The following is an 8939-nucleotide window of genomic DNA, read 5'->3' as shown; positions in this document are numbered from 1 at the left end:
TACAATAGATGCAGAATAAAACTCGCTGCTCAGTTCGCAACACACCTGGAAACTGTTAAACAGCTTTCGCTAAAAAGGAAAAGTGTTTGTTGAATTTTTCAACCACCAAAACCGGTTTAGCGCGAAACTTGACTATCGGAAAACGACAGTCGAAAATTATTTACGAGTATATTAAAATTGTTTACTAGAAAATAACGGGACTTTTCATTGTTTGTCAGCCTTTTCTTTGTCAATTAAACAAACCTCGTCAGCAACACTGGCTATCTCCGCAAAGGTATTGTCAGATGAAATTATGCGAAAATTAGATAACTTATTACCACAGAAATCATTTTTATGCATTTTTATGCTTTTCCGCCAAAATATTCATTTGGTGTCATAATATGCATTTGCATATTTTTGTCGTCCCTATACATAAGATATGAATGTTACAATGAACATTGTGCCTTAAGGGTTGCGGGCGAGCGTGGCGCGGACGCGGGCCGCCGCGAAGCTACGAAAATTGAATGCTTGAAAGAGTAGTAATGTCAACGGATTTTATTTCGCTTTTGAAAAGGTAGTAATGTCAATTGAAATAGTGTCAATTGACTTTATTTCAGTTGATTTTGTTCGAAAATTTTCAACTTCTTGCTTTTATGCAATAAAAACATGCATTTGCATGAGATTCCTAGCCCTAATCATTATCATCATCAGCCCCAATTTTTGGAAATGATTGGGTGTCGCGTTGAATTTTATAATCTCACAAGTCCATTGCAGTTTAACTTGATGATTTTCGTCGAAATTTCGACCGGTTATCTAAATGTGACTGGAATAGGAACTAACTCTTTCAAAAATATTTTCCGTTTTACCGATTTGTTATTATTCCAGCCTGGATCACAGAGCTCATATTAACGGAATACAGCAAGTGAAGATACATACATTATGTAGAAAACCGCCATTGGCCATCGGTTGTTCTCTGAAGCCCCGTAACCTTTTGTCGAAGGTATCGATGCCGTCTTTGTACTTGTTATAGCCATGTACTGTTATAGGCTTCCGCGTAAATTGATTTATTGCTTCTGTCACATGAGCGGTTGACATTAACGAAAAAATTTTATTTGAGTCAGTTGAATATCTTACCAACGAAAGACCTCATCAGAAATTCAGAACACTGAAGCATGTGCCCCTCGTTTTTTATTCATCTATTCATGTAAACAGTTTTGGCAATTCTCGCTTATTAGCTCTAATTGGACCAAAGTGATATTTTCATGAATTTCGTTCTAATTTGTAGCTTGTAAAAACATTATTCATTGTAATGTTAAAGCCAGTATCTAAGTAGTAGAGCTGCAAAAACATCGGAGCACTATCGATAGTATCGATGTTAAATATATTTTTGAAAAAAAAATTTAATTTTTGCTGTCTTACTTTTTCCTTTGAGAATATCTAGCAAAACTAGTGTGTCCATTGTAATTTTTCAATCCTTGAAGTAAACTGAATAAAAAAACATTAAACTGTACCTATTTTTTTTTTGTTTTGCGAGCATATTTACCGATGTTTTTGTGCTTATCTAAGCGCTTAAAACGGATTTTTTCTTGCTTATTTTCTTCAGCCCTGGTTATTACTAATAAATTGATTTTGTCAGTGCGATCTCTAATTGGGAAAATTAAGAATAAAAACCTGAAGTGTACCCTGGATTAATTCCTTTAATTTATTTAATAAGACATAATTTATAACACATATTAATAGTGTTGTTGCTTTATGAATACTTTTATATTATTATAAATTAAATGTGACCTTAAATACAATTCAAATTAAAATTGAAATTAATTATTGGATAATTTTAAAATAATAACTGTAATTTATTAAAAAATTATGTTTGTTAATTGATAAGGATTTCAGCTTGAAACAAAAAGTTAAAATTCCCAAGAAACCACGATAGTATCGCTACTATCGATCTTTTAGTGGCAAAAACATCGAAAAATCTATAGTTTCAAATATCGATGTTTTTGCAGCACTACTAAGTAGCGTTGAGCAAGTCGTAATACCAACGCATGTGAAATTTCACCTGGCCATTCTTCGTTTGGCTGAGTACTCAAATATATCTTGCATCTACAAATCAAAACATTTTTAAACCATACTTCCAAGGCTTTGAAGGTGTGTACTTTCGAAAGCTGCAGCGATTCCTACAAGCTACTAACTGAAAGGTAAATTCAAATTTTCGTGGAGTAAAATCCAAATATGACGTTATGGAGTCAACTTGTCTTATTGTTGCACGTGTTCTTGAATCATCGAAACGGCATATTTGCTCGAATTGTTTCCACGACACCACTGCTCTATAAAATGGCATATGAGACTTGTGAAACAAATCTTTGGCTTGCACTAAATTAGGCTTTTTAGCGACTATATCAATATACCTAGAAAAGCATACATTTCGTCCACATTGGTGTATTTCTAATTTCGCATGGTATTCGGAATCTCTTGTCTATTATTCGTTGAATAAGTTTTCAATAATCATTGGTGAAACAGACGCTTGGACATAGTTGCCAACTTGGTGCTTTAAGCACTAGATTTAGTGCTCTTTGAAAATTAAAACGCCAAAAAAAATTACTTAGTGCCTAGTGCCTTTTTTAGTGCTTTTTTTTAACTAATATTACTCCGAGATAGTTAAACCCTGAAATAATTTGAAATATTATCAGCTGTGGTGTCTCACGAAGATGCGGAATTTACAAGAATATACAAATTTAAATGCACTAAAATACAACCATGTTTGATAAAAAGCTAAAGTTGCAAACCCACCTTTTTGAATTCTGTTCGCGTTGAAAATGCTAGTACACAGGTAAGATAGGTATTTCTATTTTTATACCCGAGCGCACTTGTGCACAAGGGTATTATAACTTTGTTCACATAACGGTTGTTTGTAACAGGCAAAACGAATCGAGATAGATATAGACAAATGTATACATAAATGATCAGAATGAAAAGAGAAATCGATTAAGCGGTGACTGTCTGTCCGTCCGTCCGTCCGTGCGTCCGTCCGTCCGTCCGTCCGTCCGTCTGTCCGTCTGTGCACACGATAACTCGAGTAAAAATTGAGATATCGTAACGAAACTTGGTACGTGGACTTCTTTTGGGCATAGGACGGATGGTATTGAAAATGGGCGAAATCGGACAATAACCACGCCTACCTCCCATATAACGGTAATTTTCAGAAATACGAAAAGTGCGATATTTTAGTAACTACTGAAGATAATTCACTCAAAATTGATATTTACAATGAGTTTTAGACGAAAAATAAGAATATTAAAAAATGTTGGCAAATGGGCGTAGCCACGCCTACTTATGGTTACATGTGTATATCTTGGTAACCGCTGCACCAATTTCTTCCAAACTTGGCACAGTTGTTGGTCCTGCTACAACGTACCAAACGGCCAATAACCACGCCCACATCCCATATAACGGTAATTTAGAAAAATACGAAATCCTCGATAAATCAGTAAATATTAAAGCTAATTTATTCAAAATTGATGGTTGCAACAATTTTTTACCAAGAAATACGCTTATGATACAATTTTGGAAAATGGGCGTGGCACCGCCCACTTATGATCACATATATGTATCTCGCTAACCGTTCTAGCAATTTGAACCAAACTCGGTATGGTTATGCCACATAAAAGCAAAGCGTTGAAAATTATTGAAATCGGACTAAAATTACGACCGCTTTTCATATAACGGTATATTTCAGAAATGCTTGAAACTGCAATATTTCGAAATTTAAGGACGCTAATTTACTTAAAATTTATACACCCCGGCTTTCGGAAAGGTGGAAAACATATATTTAATAATTGCGCCGGGTATTTAATGTTCGGCTCCGCCCGAACTTAGACTTTCTAGCTTGTTTCTTTTCTAATTGTTTGTACAAATTTTGATTTTTTTACCACCTGAGTAAAACTTATAATTTTTCGGTGCTGAATCCAAATTTGGCCATTGCCTAGTACTAGAATTTTTAAATAGAGAAAACACGGGTTTTTGCGATATTTGAGGTTATATAATGAAAACATCAAATTTTTTGCTCATATCAACTTGTGGCATCATTTTCATTTGTTGCGATTCGATTTTTCTTTCTCGGGATATACTAGTTTTAATAGTACTTCGGGATTACGTCGTAAGCATGAGTCATCATAGCATGTGCAGAGGCTATTCAATCGTTATGAGCGAAAACGTTTTGTGTATTGATTTATGTATGTATTCTTGTAAATATTGTTAATTTTTTGCTTTTGTTAAATACAAACTGTTACGAAAAAATCATATTTTGAAAAAAAAAATGTTGCTTTTAGTTTGGTAAAACGCTTTTTTCTGACTGAGAACTAACGCATTTAGAAACTGTCAAAATTTTGCGTAGCCCCATGAGCTAGAAAAAAATTATTGCGTTCGTATTCACAACGAGATATCGCAAAATTTTTGTTTGATCTTTCAAAATTGTATCTTTGTTTTTTTTTTTTTTTTATTACATTTCTTCGTTAAGCCTGAGTCCATTTTTGACCTCGATTTGTTTGAATTGCAGCTTCAGGCACTACCTCTTGCTCATCAATTTGTTCATTCTCATGAATACCTTCAGTTTGTATATCAATTATGTGCTCTTCAAAATGTATGTATTACTACGTTTATACGCACAGAATAATCGACTTAATTGAAAGCGCATTGACACCGTACACATTTCGCTCTAGTGTTTATACTTACGGCTTTATATCGGCATCAAAGTAACCGTCTTCAAAAGCAAACAAAATTAGCTGTTTTCATTTGACATTTTATAAGTTAACATAGTGGAAAGTGATAAAAATCTAGTTTTATTCGGCATTATAAAATCGTGGCAAAGAAAAATAACGATTATTATTAATCAGCTTTTAAATACTGATGCGATTATTTGGAATTTGAGCGGAACAGCTGATCTCCAATTCGCTTTGAGTGAGAGCGGTGTTTATACACTCTTTCTAACTGTCTGGAGAAATAAACTACCGATTTGAAATGGAGTGTGACCCAAGACACTTCGCTCTTTCAAAGCGAATTGAAATTCAGTTTATACATATGTTTTGAATCACGGCGAAATGAATTAAAGCGACTTATGCATGCGTATAAACGTAGTAATCGCTATCATTGTCAGTTGTCTTGGCGCCCAGCAACTAAGAACAAGACCTGTAAAAGTAACGAAAATTTGGATACCCGTATGTATTCGTTACTAAACCAAATAACATCAGTTACCTCGTATCGTTACTTTACTCGTTACCATTGATACAATCAAGCACTTTTACCTCATACGAATCATCGCAATGAATCTCGTAGTGTAAGATGTTCGCTTGTACATGTATGCATGTACTTCTTTTTGAGCCATTGTACTTCGTACATCGAAGTACAGTCAAATGTACTTCTTTACAATGTTTTGTACTACCCAAGACACACTGAACAGGTATTATCAGTAGAGCAGCTTATTTGATTTTTTTTTTATTATTCGGCCTTCAAAATGTCAAATATTTTTAATTTCTTCTCACAAAAAAATAAATTGTCGAAATCTTTTTGCATGTGAAACCTTTTCCCCATACAAAACAAGCGATTGAAAAGCAACGTTTGGGACGTTCACCTAAAGATGCCTTTACATGAGGCGATTTCTTGACAGGCGATAATCGCCTGCAAAACTTGACTTGCTGTCTACTTTGAGACATTTACATGAGCGATTTTTCTTGAGCAATGTTGAATCGCTTTAGAAAATCGCCTCATGTAAATGCAGCATAACTCCGCAGCACAAACGCTGATTACTGGGCCTTTAAAAAATTGTCTAAGAAAGAAAGTCGCACCAATTTCTTTCCAAATTTAATTTTTACTCAAAATCAGAGCATTTGTTGACAATTTGTAAAGACAAGCAACAACAAAATACACATAAATGGTGTTTTTGCTTTTATACCTGTTTGATATGCCTTGGTACTACCTTTTAAGTTAAAATTTCTTTAACTGTTTCGAAAAATTTCAAAAGGTAAGTCATCTCAGTTAAGAAAGGTACTCATAGAACAACACATAAATTATGACTTTCAATCAGTTCACTTCTCTAGCCGACAAATTTCATTATAAATGGCTACTCAATTACGAAAAATTTAAAGGTGTTATAGAGCTTAAAACTTCTGTGACAAATCTTACTTGCTCCTGTGGGTATTCAGAAAAGACAGTATCGATGCCGTAGTAAAAATTTTCTTATCCAGGCAACATATTAACCATTTCCTTATTAACGAAATTGCTTAATGCTTCAAGTGGTTTTGATTTCTTACACCAGGCTGAGGTTGAACGACGCAGTCGACTAAATTTACATCTCGCAAAATAAACTCTTATTATACTTATCTTAATTTTTGAGTCTGGGGAGAGTTCTCGGCCTTCTCTAACAAAAGAATTTTGAAATGATCTCACATTTATTTAAAACACTTCGTCGGCAATGACTTCTTTTAAGTTTCTAGCATTTCAAAATCATTTACATATGTATGTAAAACGGAAAATAAAAAAATGAAATTGTTCAAAAACATTTTTCCGAGCATACCAGCGGAGTCCGATAATAGACCGAAAATGGGGCTTTACGGTTATACAAAATGCTCTTCATTTTGTTCTTAATTAATAAGTATTAAAGAGTTTTCATCTCTTTATAAAAAAAAACAATAAATTAAACAAGTAAGAAAGTCTAAGTTCGGGCGGAGCCGAAATTAAATACCCGGCGCAGGTATTAAGTATGTATATGTTTTTTTCACCTTTCCGAAACCTACCGCTAGATGGTAAGCCGGGGTGTATCAATTTTGAGTAAATTAGCGTCCTTAAATTTCGAAATATTGCAGTTTCAAGCATTTATGAAATTCACCGTTATATGAAAAGCGGCCGTAATTTTAGTCCGATTTCAATAATTTTCAACGTTTTGCTTTTACGTGGCAAGCACAACAAAAATACCGAGTTTGGTACAAATTGATAGAACGGTTACCGATATACATATATGTGGTCATAAGTGGGCGGTGCCACGCCCATTTTCCAAAATTTATCCATAAACGTATTTCTTGATAAAGAATTGTTGCGAGCATCAATTTTGAATAAGTCAGCTTTAATATTTACTGATTTATCGAATATTTTGTATATGTTATATGGGATGTGGGCGTGGTTATTGTCCGTGTATTTAAATTTTCGGCCATTTAGTATGCTGTACCAAGGCCAACAACCGTGCTAAGTTTGGAAGAAATTGGTGCAGCGGTTACCAAGATATACACATGGAACCATAAGTGGGCGTGGCTACGCAAATTTTCCAAAAATTTATAATATTCTTATTTTTCGTCTAAAAATTGTTGTAAATATCAATTTTGAGTGAATAATCGTCGGTAGTCGGATGTGGGCGTGGTTATTATCCGATTTTTAAAATTTTCGGCCATTTAGTATGCTGTATCAAGGCCAACAACTGTGCCAAGTTTGGAAGAAATTGGTGCAGCGGTTACCAAGATATACACATGTAACACATGTAACATGTAGCCACGCCCACTTATCAAAAGTTTATAATATTCTTATTTTTCGTCTGAAAATTATTGTAAATATCAATTATGAGTGAATTATATTCAGTAGTTACTAAAATATCGCAGTTTTCGTATTTCTGGAAATTACCGTTATATGGGAAGTGGGCGTGGTTACAGTCCGACTTCGCCCATTTTCAATACCAACCTACCTTGGATTAACAGAAACCTACATACCAAATTTTGTTGAGATATCTCAATTTTTTCTCGAGTTATCGTGTACACGGACGGACGGACAGACGGACAGACGGACGGACAGACAGACATGGCTTAATCGATTTCTCTATTCATTCTGAGCATTTATGTATACATTTGTCTATATCTATCTCGATTCGTTTTGGCTGTTACAAACAACCGTTATGTGAACAAAATTAATATACCCTTGTGCACAAGTGCGCTCGGGTATAAAAATGATTTACACGGAAAAATCCTGTAATAAATCAAAAAATATTTTTTTCATATATTGTTTAAAATACATTCCCTTTAGGTTTGGAGCCCCTTTGCGCCCGCTCTATGGCATTCTTTACCAGATCCATTCAGAACTGTATTAAATACATCTGAAAAGTTCTAAAGTTAGACAAAAGTAATTATGCATTATTGTTTACCTCTAAATGCATTTGAAACCGCCATAACGTCAACAGCGTGTTTTGCGGTGTATCTTTTCCAGAATATTCGAAAACGACTTCTTGATTGAAAATTTATTTTTCAATTCACAGACTGAATAAAAAAAAGCAAGATAACAAAAAACCACTTTGACTCCCTTCTCACCCCATATTCGGAGCGCTCCGAAAACACGCATTCGAAGTTTAAAAATTTTTCCTTGAAAATATTTAAAAGTGGTCTAATGCTTTTTAAAACTGAAATGTTCGTGCACAGCATATATGTAATACTTCTATATTGGCAGTAAGCTAACTTCTCAATGTGTAAGCATTCCGAAATCAAAGCGAGATAGTCTAGTACCGTTTTCGTCAATGTATTGTGTACTTGAGTGCCGTTTTTGTATATGTGTTGGGTACATGTTTATTTATAAACGTATGTGTTCCTTTTCTTTCGTACGTGTTTATTGATATATCTGTACTGTAGTGTTTTCGGACGGTACTAGCTCTTACTGCCAATATAGGAGTATTACATATATGGTGCACAGTTTCAGAGCACTTTAATTTGATTACGATTACTAGATCGCTGGGAATAAGCGCCTTGTCTTAGAATAATAAATAGTATTGATTTTTAATTGATAAAATTTATTTGTGGAATTTGTACTCTGTTACCGTTTTTGTATATTCTGCTTTTACCATTTGCTCATTAATTTCATACCATTTTTGGTTTTCGGTTTCGGTACTTCTTTGAGCTACGAAATAGTTGGTCACATTATGTATCACCCACAACAAC

This window comes from Rhagoletis pomonella, unplaced genomic scaffold, assembly GCF_013731165.1.
Source record: "Rhagoletis pomonella isolate Grant_MI unplaced genomic scaffold, Rhpom_1.0 Rhpom_scaffold_00004, whole genome shotgun sequence".
Lineage (NCBI taxonomy): Eukaryota > Metazoa > Arthropoda > Insecta > Diptera > Tephritidae > Rhagoletis > Rhagoletis pomonella.
This window is presented reverse-complemented; position numbering follows the sequence as displayed.